This window comes from Hyla sarda, unplaced genomic scaffold, assembly GCF_029499605.1.
Source record: "Hyla sarda isolate aHylSar1 unplaced genomic scaffold, aHylSar1.hap1 scaffold_91, whole genome shotgun sequence".
Taxonomy (NCBI): Eukaryota; Metazoa; Chordata; class Amphibia; order Anura; family Hylidae; genus Hyla; species Hyla sarda.
The window spans coordinates 498,157-510,696 of record NW_026610938.1 but is presented as its reverse complement, the minus strand read 5'-3'; the positions used below and the strand labels follow the sequence as shown (position 1 = coordinate 510,696).

The 12,540-nt window shown below is 44.9% G+C and overlaps 3 non-coding genes across 3 annotated transcripts; all 3 read right to left on the bottom strand.

Moving 5' to 3' along the window:
• Positions 1–1,038: 1,038 nt before the first annotated feature.
• LOC130349163 (U2 spliceosomal RNA) lies at positions 1,039–1,229 on the bottom strand. The gene has a single exon (XR_008886562.1). It is a non-coding gene; the product is annotated as a U2 spliceosomal RNA (small nuclear RNA).
• Positions 1,230–3,315: 2,086 nt separating this feature from the next.
• Positions 3,316–3,498, bottom strand: LOC130349263 (U2 spliceosomal RNA). Its single transcript, XR_008886653.1, has one exon. It is a non-coding gene; the product is annotated as a U2 spliceosomal RNA (small nuclear RNA).
• A 7,180-nt stretch (positions 3,499–10,678) lies between these two features.
• On the bottom strand, positions 10,679–10,869 carry LOC130349162 (U2 spliceosomal RNA). Its single transcript, XR_008886561.1, has one exon. It is a non-coding gene; the product is annotated as a U2 spliceosomal RNA (small nuclear RNA).
• Positions 10,870–12,540: the final 1,671 nt, after the last annotated feature.

Here is a 12,540-nt window from a genome sequence, read left to right as displayed (position 1 = left end):
TTCGTCTAATGCATACCCCATCAGTGCAGCAATGCTTATTCAATACCGCCAGCAGATGGAGACACTGGGGGATAATTTTCTAAGGATTTATACTGATTTTTCCTGTCTGAATTTGTCGCACAGAAAGTTGCAGGCCAAATATGTGTGACATTTCTGCGACTTTAGCTTCTAGAGCATTTTTACAACATTATACATAGGTGCTGAATACATAAAAAGCGACTGTTCAGCGACAGACAAGTCGCATCGGCTGAAAGTAGGCCAGAATGTCAGTCCATGTTGGAGCAGGTTTAGATACAGTCTAAAGTATAGATCTCAAAGTCTGTGCACAGAATTTAGCAAGGGCCTCGCACCTTCTGATGCATCAGGTAGGTGCACAATAGCATAGCCTAACCCTCTGTACTTTGGTCTATATTGATGCGGGACATAGACAGCCAGCTGATGACCAATCCATTAGTGCAATGGATGGCTGGAAGCATTTGTCTTTGCCTTTGCAATACCACAGAAGCAATGCATGGTCAATGTACAGCAATGACACACCTGTGTGAACAGCCAGGAGACCCCCCCCCCCCCCCATGTTATGTTACATAGTTACATAGTTAGTACGGTCGAAAAAAGACATATGTCCATCAAGTTCAACCAGGGAATTAAGGGGTAGGGGTGTGGCGCGATATTGGGGAAGGGATGAGATTTTATATTTCTTCATAAGCATTAATCTTATTTTGTCAATTAGGAACATTCAGCACCCACCCGCTATCAAGGCAGCTGCCTATCATGTCATGCCCTACCTGCACAGGTGTGCTGGCTACTCAAATGATCCAATTAAGGAGGCCATTTAGTCAGCAGCAGCAGAAGTCCTGTGCCTGGACGCTCCAACAGCGGCCAGACACAAGCAGAAGCAGAAGCAGCAGAAGCAGCAGCAGCAGCACCACCTTTTGTTTTTTGGCTGCAGCAGCAGCAAGGCCCACAGGGCTGGCTAGCTGGCTAGCCAGCAAGCAGGTAGCAATGAAAGTAGGAATCTTTCTTTTTAACCCTGTAAGGGGGTGGTGCACTGTACCCGAAGATACTGCCATATCGGGTCAATGCATAGGGCGACGGAAGCAAGCTTCGAAATCGGCCCCCGTTCTCAAAAATCCATTTAATATATGGTCCCCAGATAGGGGACGTATCAGATATTAAACTGATAAGAACAGATACTACACTTGATCTTAGCCAAAAGGCCGAGAAGCGATAACCGTGAAAGGGGCGGGCCCAACAAGGTGCCCTTCATGGGCACTATCACTGCTTGCTGTCAGGGAGGCTGCCAGACAATTTTCCATGCACACTCTGGGCTGGGGGGCAGTCAACCACCAGTACACACAGCAGAACCTAAACCCATACCATTATTGCTAAGCAGCAAGACAGGGGCCCATTGCACTCCCACGGGGCCTTTTTAAATGCAATCCATAACCCGGATTTGCCAGGAACCCTTCTTACTCCTCCTACTTGCATGTGACACTGGGCTTAGGATCTGCATAGGAAACACACACACAAGCACACACCTACCTTTGTTGCCTGCAGATGCCTCCTTGGCTGTCCCCAAACGGTATCAAACCAACACCCACGGGAAGCTGTAAGCATAGAGGACATGCCTGCACCCCATTGGACTTACCTGTGTGGGTTAAACCCGGGTTATTTGACAACCTATGGCGGTGATGGTTCTGCTCAGGCAGAGCAGTGCTGATGCTCCTCATAAAGCTGTCGCTGCTGTGAAGGTTCTAGGTGACATCACAAATCCCTATGGTTACATACACAACAAAGCTGGGTTGTTGTTGTTTACACTCTGCAAGGCCTGTGGAAGTGAGTGACATCATAGCACTGTAGTTCTGAGGGTTCTAGATGGATGCAACAATCTCCTGTTGCTTCTATGAAGGCCATAATAGACGACATCACCAAACAGCTCCATAGTCACATACACAGCAAAGGAGAGATGTTGTTTACACCTAGTGATGTCAGTGGTATTGAGTGACATCACAGCACAGTGCTAAGGCTCCTGGGCCTGGACACAGCAGCGGCTGCAATATCTCAACGGAGAATACGTTTATATATATATGTGTGTGTGTGCGCGTATATATATATATATATATATATATATATATATATTTCTCCGCCGAAATCACTTTTAAACCCATTTCCACCTTTTTTTCCCTTCTCTTCCTCTTGCTTTTTTTTCACGTTTTTTTACGTTTTTCTCCTTTTCGCCTCTTTTCTGGGCGTATTATTCTTCTTTTTCTTCTTTTTTTTCGTCTAATGCATACCCCATCAGTGCAGCAATGCTTATTCAATACCGCCAGCAGATGGAGACACTGGGGGATAATTTTCTAAGGATTTATACTGATTTTTCCTGTCTGAATTTGTCGCACAGAAAGTTGCAGGCCAAATATGTGTGACATTTCTGCGACTTTAGCTTCTAGAGCATTTTTACAACATTATACATAGGTGCTGAATACATAAAAAGCGACTGTTCAGCGACAGACAAGTCGCATCGGCTGAAAGTAGGCCAGAATGTCAGTCCATGTTGGAGCAGGTTTAGATACAGTCTAAAGTATAGATCTCAAAGTCTGTGCACAGAATTTAGCAAGGGCCTCGCACCTTCTGATGCATCAGGTAGGTGCACAATAGCATAGCCTAACCCTCTGTACTTTGGTCTATATTGATGCGGGACATAGACAGCCAGCTGATGACCAATCCATTAGTGCAATGGATGGCTGGAAGCATTTGTCTTTGCCTTTGCAATACCACAGAAGCAATGCATGGTCAATGTACAGCAATGACACACCTGTGTGAACAGCCAGGAGACCCCCCCCCCCCCCCCCATGTTATGTTACATAGTTACATAGTTAGTACGGTCGAAAAAAGACATATGTCCATCAAGTTCAACCAGGGAATTAAGGGGTAGGGGTGTGGCGCGATATTGGGGAAGGGATGAGATTTTATATTTCTTCATAAGCATTAATCTTATTTTGTCAATTAGGAACATTCAGCACCCACCCGCTATCAAGGCAGCTGCCTATCATGTCATGCCCTACCTGCACAGGTGTGCTGGCTACTCAAATGATCCAATTAAGGAGGCCATTTAGTCAGCAGCAGCAGAAGTCCTGTGCCTGGACGCTCCAACAGCGGCCAGACACAAGCAGAAGCAGAAGCAGCAGAAGCAGCAGCAGCACCACCTTTTGTTTTTTGGCTGCAGCAGCAGCAAGGCCCACAGGGCTGGCTAGCTGGCTAGCCAGCAAGCAGGTAGCAATGAAAGTAGGAATCTTTCTTTTTAACCCTGTAAGGGGGTGGTGCACTGTACCCGAAGATACTGCCATATCGGGTCAATGCATAGGGCGACGGAAGCAAGCTTCGAAATCGGCCCCCGTTCTCAAAAATCCATTTAATATATGGTCCCCAGATAGGGGACGTATCAGATATTAAACTGATAAGAACAGATTTTTTTTTTTTTTTTTATTGAAAAGGAAATATACAATACATAACCAAGTAAATCATTCACAAAATCTGAAAACACATGAATAACACATATTTGACATATACAATATATACAGGAAGCATGTCTTTACATGTACATATAACAAAAAGCTTTCCCTTCATGACTTTCCCTCAGAAAAAATAAATTGCAGCGGATTCTGTCCCTCCAACTGTCCCTTCATATCAGGATATAATCTGTAAGAAAAGAAAAAGAAAGACAAATAAGAATACACTCATAACCAGTGCTTCCATTTTTTGTGTTTCCAGATCCCCTCTGCATCATCAGAACCATAGTTTTTCCTATCACATAATAAGTAAAGGTAAATTTTACCACGGATCATGCCCAGACACTCCTTCACACTTACTTCAGTTTGATTGAAAATCCTAATATTCCTTACATCCCACAGAACCTCTTTTACACAATTTACTATGAACCATAACACTCTTGCCTTCTCTCTCTCCACTGCACACAAACCAAACATCATCATATTAAAGGATAAGATTTCAATTCCAGTAAGATTTTTAATTAGACCAGACATTTTTCTCCACACAGACTTCGCATAACCACACTCCCAAAACACATGTACATAATTCTCACATCCACCGCAACCATCCCTGGGACACACTTCACTGTCTACCAATCTCCTTCTCCTCTGAAATTCCCTTGTTGGCAGACACCCATGAGCTAACATCCAAGACAAGTCCTTTTGTTTATTTGTCAGTTCCTTGTGACTGACATTTTTCCACACTACCTTACAATCCTTCTCAGACAGACCTCCCACACATTCCACTGTTTCTCTCTGCTCCAACACTTTCATCACCTTCTTACTATCATTCCATTCAGTCACACATTCCAGATTATTTTTCCTGACACACCGCCCTATTCTCTGATAGAACCAAGGAACCTCAAAACTTACAGGTACCCTTAAGTCCCTTTCCATTAGCTTATATTTCAACAACACATTACCAGCCAAATACCTTACCATGCACCCAAACACACATTCCTTCTTACTTACAGCGAGACAAAAACTGACATACTTCACAGCCAGGAACACATCCACATTCATCATTCCTTTCCCACCATGCATTCTGCTTTTCACCACCTTCCCACGACTCAATTTCTCCATCCTTGAATTCCATAAGAAAACAAAGATCTGCCTGATAATTCTTGCCAGACACCTATCCGGTGGAGGAAACACATAATTAACATAAAGCAAAATAGGAATTATAACAGCTTTAATAACCAGAATCCTTCCCTCAATCGATAAAGTCCTTAAAGACCAGAAGTTTATTTTATTCCCCACCCTCCCCAAAACCCTCTCCCAACTTTCTTTCCCATACAAATCATTATCAAACACCACCCCAAGCACTTCCACACCCCCCTCTCTCACAGGCCACTCGCACAACCCACTCTCTCCCCACCCCTCAAAAAATTTACAACCACTCTTCCCAACATTAAGCTTAAACCCACTCATTAAACAGAAACACTCAATCAATAACTTAGCACGCCTTACCCCTGCCATTGACTTACATACAACAGTAACATCATCCATGTAACCAATCACTCGCATATCCTTCCCATGACTACCAGGTATTTCTATACCCCGCATCACCTTATCTCTCCTAATCATCCCCAACAAAGGCTCAATCATACAAATAAAAAGAATTGGCGACAGGGGACACCCCTGCCGCACTCCAGATTTTATACTCACCTCCCTACTCAGAAAACCATTGACCTGAATCTTACTATAAATGTCCCTATACAAACATTCAATCCACTTCACCATTCTGTCCGGCACATTCATTCTCCTCAAAACCCTAAACAATAAATCATGCACCACCCTATCATACGCTTTTTCAAAATCCACCGTAACAACAGCCACACCTTGCTTCCTAGTTTTACAGTCCCACAATACATCCCTCAGACCTAACAGACATTCAGAAATCCTACGGTCAGGCACTGCACACATTTGCTCCTCACCTACCATACAATCAATCACATCCTTTAACCTATTCGCAATAACTTTAGCAATAATTTTGTAATCACAATTCAAGAGCGCTATAGGCCTCCAATTTTTAAGATCCCTCTTATCCCCTTTTTTAAACAATAACACAGTCACACTCTCACTCATACTTTTAGATAACTTCCCTCTCCTAAGTACTTCCTTACACACCTCCCATACATAATCCCCTAACATATCCCAAAACACAAGATAAAATTCCACAGGCAAACCATCACTCCCTGCCACCTTTCCTTTCTTCATCCCATTCACAGCATCCTCCACCTCACTCTTCCTCACATCCTCTTCCATAAAGAACCCATCAATTTCATCCAAACGCTTATCCACATATCCCAAACATTCCTCCTCTAGAGTCACGTCCCGCTCCTTCTCCGTGAATAAATCAGAATAAAACTTCCACACTTCCTCTAACACCTCATCCTTACCAAAGACCTCTACCCCATCATTCTTAAAAACACTCATCATCTCAGTTTTTTTACTGAATGCCTTTTTAAAGAAAAATTTGCTACATTTCTCATCCTTCTCTTTCACTTCAACCCTAGCCTGTGCAATAATCTTCCTTCCATTCCTCTCCAGACACTCATTCACACTTCCACGAGCTTCCTCAATCTCCTTCTCAACACTCATCCCCAAACGCCTCAATTCATACAAATACTCTAACCTTCTTTGCCATCTCTCATACTCTTCTCTATCTTTCCTCCCTTTCTCACACCCTTTTTTAATAAAAAACCTTTTAGTCTCTAACTTCACCCACTCCCACCACTCAACCACACTATAAAATGCATCCTTCCTCAACACCCATCCATCAAAACGCTCCCTATATTCTTGTAATACACATTCATTATCCAATAAAGACACATTCAACTTCCAAACACCCTTTCCATACTCACTTACACCACCACCTTTTACCACACACTCAATCCAGGCATGATCCGTGAACGGTAACCTCCTCCGTCTGAAATTAGAAACAGACATTAGTTTTGAGACAAAAATGAAATCAATTCGCGAACTTGTATTGTTAGAAAAATATGTATAACCGATAGTACCATCATTATGGGCAACAAAGGAATCCTTTAACCCAAATAAATTTACAATCTCTTTAAGCTGCTTACTAGTACTGTCTAAACCAGACCCACCACCCACCGTAGTACTACTCCTATCCCCCTCTGTTATTATACAATTGAAATCCCCTATAAGGAACACATCATCCCTCCCACTCAAAAAGAAATATAATTTCTCAAACACCTCCCCTCTTTCCTTCCTCCCAGTTGGAGCATAAACATTAATTACTTTATATGTGAAACCCCTGAAAATAAAATGCACTAATAATACCCTACCCGGAACAATATGGACAACTTTTTTAACAACAAACTCATTACTTTTGAACAAAATCCCCACCCCCGAATTACGTTCCATTGAACCAGACCATACCGATTGCCCATAAGGCCAGGAGATATTTGGCTCCCCATCCAAGCAGCACTCCTGGAGACCTAAAACATCAAAAGAATATCCAGAAAGTAAATCAAAAATGGCGGATCTCCTTTCTAAAGATCTAATACTGCGGACATTTAGAGAACCAATTGTTAAACTCATTCAAACATTTGAAGGAAAAAAAGGAAATACAAAATCAAGCATTATCAAAAGGAGGCCTAGCCTTTCCCCGACCTCTACCCTTATTTTTTGCCTCCCCTTCCTTAAACTTAAGAGTCTTTGTCAATTTTTTGACTGAACATTCCTCCAAATAACCTGTGCCCAGGGAGGATAAAGAGGAGTCAGAATCAATCTGACATGACGACCCTCCACCTGCCTCCTCCCTTCCCGGGCTAGGAAAGTCCTCAATCCTTTGACTCTGAGGAGTCGGACAGTCATCCTCCGATTCTTCCACCGGCATCTTTCTCTTCAAGGATTCTTTGTCCACAGTCATCTCCTCTGGGGGATCAGAGGCCTCCGAAACAGATGCCCCCGAAACAGACTCCGCCTTCTCCCCCTCTGCCACCAAAGCATCCGGAACAGACCTAGAAATGGAAGGAAAAACAGGGGCAGACTCTGCTTCACTGGTCAGCACGCTAACCTCTGCATCGCCTGCCCTGGCAGCATTGGAGTCCTCAGGAACTGTCCCACCTCGAAGAGCCATTGCATATGATCGGGGTGCCCCGGACTGGTAAGTGGGGCAACTCCTAGCCAGGTGATCCGAAGAACCACAGAAATGACACTTGCGTTTCTCGGGACAGTCTGCAGTGCGGTGATCAGGCTTGTGGCAGTTCCTGCAAACTTGCCCGGTTGTACAGTTCTCTCTGGTATGACCAAAGCAAAAACAGTCCCGGCAAAAACTTGGCATCCCCGGGTAGTGCAGAAACCCCCTGTTGTTCCCTATCGCAAAGTTCTGCGGGGGGTGACAAAAACCTTCAGCACCACCCTCGGGGGCAGGCCTAAACTCCACCCAAAAACGTCTCATGCCTGTGAAAGTCCCCAGGATGTTATTTTTCCTCTCCGCACCAGAAACAGACACACAATACCTTCTTAGAAAGGTCTGGATCTCCTCATCCCGCACAAAAGGGTTGTACATATGCACTACCACTGGAACTTTCTTAGGCCGAGCCTCGCAGGAAATGAATCGGATCCCTTGTAGGTCAGGGTGAGAAGCATTCTCCTTACTCCGGTAGAGACAGGTACGGAGATCATCCAGGTTGTAGAAGGTCACGTCAAAGAATCCTTGGCTGGGAAAGACCTGGACACAGAAGATGGAAGCATGCGGCATCCTCAGCACTCCCTCCACGACCTTCTGCTGGACATGCAAAATCCCGTAGGCACTCCTCTTTTCCTCCTCGATAAACAGCCGTACTGTATTAGGAGCGTTCGGCGCATTAGCCATCCTCTCCGGCAGACCCGTCCTCCGATGATCACCTTCCCGTTATCCTGGGACTAAGCCCTCTCCCCAATAGCAGCAGGTGGGTGAAGCCCAGGCAATAAACCTGGGCGATCCCACAAGGCCGAGGAGAGGGGTACCCGAATACCTTAGGGCAAGACACTTGATCTTAGCCAAAAGGCCGAGAAGCGATAACCGTGAAAGGGGCGGGCCCAACAAGGTGCCCTTCATGGGCACTATCACTGCTTGCTGTCAGGGAGGCTGCCAGACAATTTTCCATGCACACTCTGGGCTGGGGGGCAGTCAACCACCAGTACACACAGCAGAACCTAAACCCATACCATTATTGCTAAGCAGCAAGACAGGGGCCCATTGCACTCCCACGGGGCCTTTTTAAATGCAATCCATAACCCGGATTTGCCAGGAACCCTTCTTACTCCTCCTACTTGCATGTGACACTGGGCTTAGGATCTGCATAGGAAACACACACACAAGCACACACCTACCTTTGTTGCCTGCAGATGCCTCCTTGGCTGTCCCCAAACGGTATCAAACCAACACCCACGGGAAGCTGTAAGCATAGAGGACATGCCTGCACCCCATTGGACTTACCTGTGTGGGTTAAACCCGGGTTATTTGACAACCTATGGCGGTGATGGTTCTGCTCAGGCAGAGCAGTGCTGATGCTCCTCATAAAGCTGTCGCTGCTGTGAAGGTTCTAGGTGACATCACAAATCCCTATGGTTACATACACAACAAAGCTGGGTTGTTGTTGTTTACACTCTGCAAGGCCTGTGGAAGTGAGTGACATCATAGCACTGTAGTTCTGAGGGTTCTAGATGTATGCAACAATCTCCAGTTGCTTCTATGAAGGCCATAATAGACGACATCACCAAACAGCTCCATAGTCACATACACAGCAAAGGAGAGATGTTGTTTACACCTAGTGATGTCAGTGGTATTGAGTGACATCACAGCACAGTGCTAAGGCTCCTGGGCCTGGACACAGCAGCGGCTGCAATATCTCAACGGAGAATACGTTTATATATATGTGTGTGTGTGCGCGTATATATATATATATATATATATATATATATATATATATATATATTTCTCCGCCGAAATCACTTTTAAACCCATTTCCACCTTTTTTTCCCTTCTCTTCCTCTTACTTTTTTTTCACGTTTTTTTACGTTTTTCTCCTTTTCGCCTCTTTTCTGGGCGTATTATTCTTCTTTTTCTTCTTTTTTTTCGTCTAATGCATACCCCATCAGTGCAGCAATGCTTATTCAATACCGCCAGCAGATGGAGACACTGGAGGATAATTTTCTAAGGATTTATACTGATTTTTCCTGTCTGAATTTGTCGCACAGAAAGTTGCAGGCCAAATATGTGTGACATTTCTGCGACTTTAGCTTCTAGAGCATTTTTACAACATTATACATAGGTGCTGAATACATAAAAAGCGACTGTTCAGCGACAGACAAGTCGCATCGGCTGAAAGTAGGCCAGAATGTCAGTCCATGTTGGAGCAGGTTTAGATACAGTCTAAAGTATAGATCTCAAAGTCTGTGCACAGAATTTAGCAAGGGCCTCGCACCTTCTGATGCATCAGGTAGGTGCACAATAGCATAGCCTAACCCTCTGTACTTTGGTCTATATTGATGCGGGACATAGACAGCCAGCTGATGACCAATCCATTAGTGCAATGGATGGCTGGAAGCATTTGTCTTTGCCTTTGCAATACCACAGAAGCAATGCATGGTCAATGTACAGCAATGACACACCTGTGTGAACAGCCAGGAGACCCCCCCCCCCCCCATGTTATGTTACATAGTTACATAGTTAGTACGGTCGAAAAAAGACATATGTCCATCAAGTTCAACCAGGGAATTAAGGGGTAGGGGTGTGGCGCGATATTGGGGAAGGGATGAGATTTTATATTTCTTCATAAGCATTAATCTTATTTTGTCAATTAGGAACATTCAGCACCCACCCGCTATCAAGGCAGCTGCCTATCATGTCATGCCCTACCTGCACAGGTGTGCTGGCTACTCAAATGATCCAATTAAGGAGGCCATTTAGTCAGCAGCAGCAGAAGTCCTGTGCCTGGACGCTCCAACAGCGGCCAGACACAAGCAGAAGCAGAAGCAGCAGAAGCAGCAGCAGCAGCACCACCTTTTGTTTTTTGGCTGCAGCAGCAGCAAGGCCCACAGGGCTGGCTAGCTGGCTAGCCAGCAAGCAGGTAGCAATGAAAGTAGGAATCTTTCTTTTTAACCCTGTAAGGGGGTGGTGCACTGTACCCGAAGATACTGCCATATCGGGTCAATGCATAGGGCGACGGAAGCAAGCTTCGAAATCGGCCCCCGTTCTCAAAAATCCATTTAATATATGGTCCCCAGATAGGGGACGTATCAGATATTAAACTGATAAGAACAGATACTACACTTGATCTTAGCCAAAAGGCCGAGAAGCGATAACCGTGAAAGGGGCGGGCCCAACAAGGTGCCCTTCATGGGCACTATCACTGCTTGCTGTCAGGGAGGCTGCCAGACAATTTTCCATGCACACTCTGGGCTGGGGGGCAGTCAACCACCAGTACACACAGCAGAACCTAAACCCATACCATTATTGCTAAGCAGCAAGACAGGGGCCCATTGCACTCCCACGGGGCCTTTTTAAATGCAATCCATAACCCGGATTTGCCAGGAACCCTTCTTACTCCTCCTACTTGCATGTGACACTGGGCTTAGGATCTGCATAGGAAACACACACACAAGCACACACCTACCTTTGTTGCCTGCAGATGCCTCCTTGGCTGTCCCCAAACGGTATCAAACCAACACCCACGGGAAGCTGTAAGCATAGAGGACATGCCTGCACCCCATTGGACTTACCTGTGTGGGTTAAACCCGGGTTATTTGACAACCTATGGCGGTGATGGTTCTGCTCAGGCAGAGCAGTGCTGATGCTCCTCATAAAGCTGTCGCTGCTGTGAAGGTTCTAGGTGACATCACAAATCCCTATGGTTACATACACAACAAAGCTGGGTTGTTGTTGTTTACACTCTGCAAGGCCTGTGGAAGTGAGTGACATCATAGCACTGTAGTTCTGAGGGTTCTAGATGGATGCAACAATCTCCTGTTGCTTCTATGAAGGCCATAATAGACAACATCACCAAACAGCTCCATAGTCACATACACAGCAAAGGAGAGATGTTGTTTACACCTAGTGATGTCAGTGGTATTGAGTGACATCACAGCACAGTGCTAAGGCTCCTGGGCCTGGACACAGCAGCGGCTGCAATATCTCAACGGAGAATACGTTTATATATATGTGTGTGTGTGCGCGTATATATATATATATATATATATATATATATATATTTCTCCGCCGAAATCACTTTTAAACCCATTTCCACCTTTTTTTCCCTTCTCTTCCTCTTACTTTTTTTTCACGTTTTTTTACGTTTTTCTCCTTTTCGCCTCTTTTCTGGGCGTATTATTCTTCTTTTTCTTCTTTTTTTTCGTCTAATGCATACCCCATCAGTGCAGCAATGCTTATTCAATACCGCCAGCAGATGGAGACACTGGGGGATAATTTTCTAAGGATTTATACTGATTTTTCCTGTCTGAATTTGTCGCACAGAAAGTTGCAGGCCAAATATGTGTGACATTTCTGCGACTTTAGCTTCTAGAGCATTTTTACAACATTATACATAGGTGCTGAATACATAAAAAGCGACTGTTCAGCGACAGACAAGTCGCATCGGCTGAAAGTAGGCCAGAATGTCAGTCCATGTTGGAGCAGGTTTAGATACAGTCTAAAGTATAGATCTCAAAGTCTGTGCACAGAATTTAGCAAGGGCCTCGCACCTTCTGATGCATCAGGTAGGTGCACAATAGCATAGCCTAACCCTCTGTACTTTGGTCTATATTGATGCGGGACATAGACAGCCAGCTGATGACCAATCCATTAGTGCAATGGATGGCTGGAAGCATTTGTCTTTGCCTTTGCAATACCACAGAAGCAATGCATGGTCAATGTACAGCAATGACACACCTGTGTGAACAGCCAGGAGACCCCCCCCCCCCCCATGTTATGTTACATAGTTACATAGTTAGTACGGTCGAAAAAAGACATATGTCC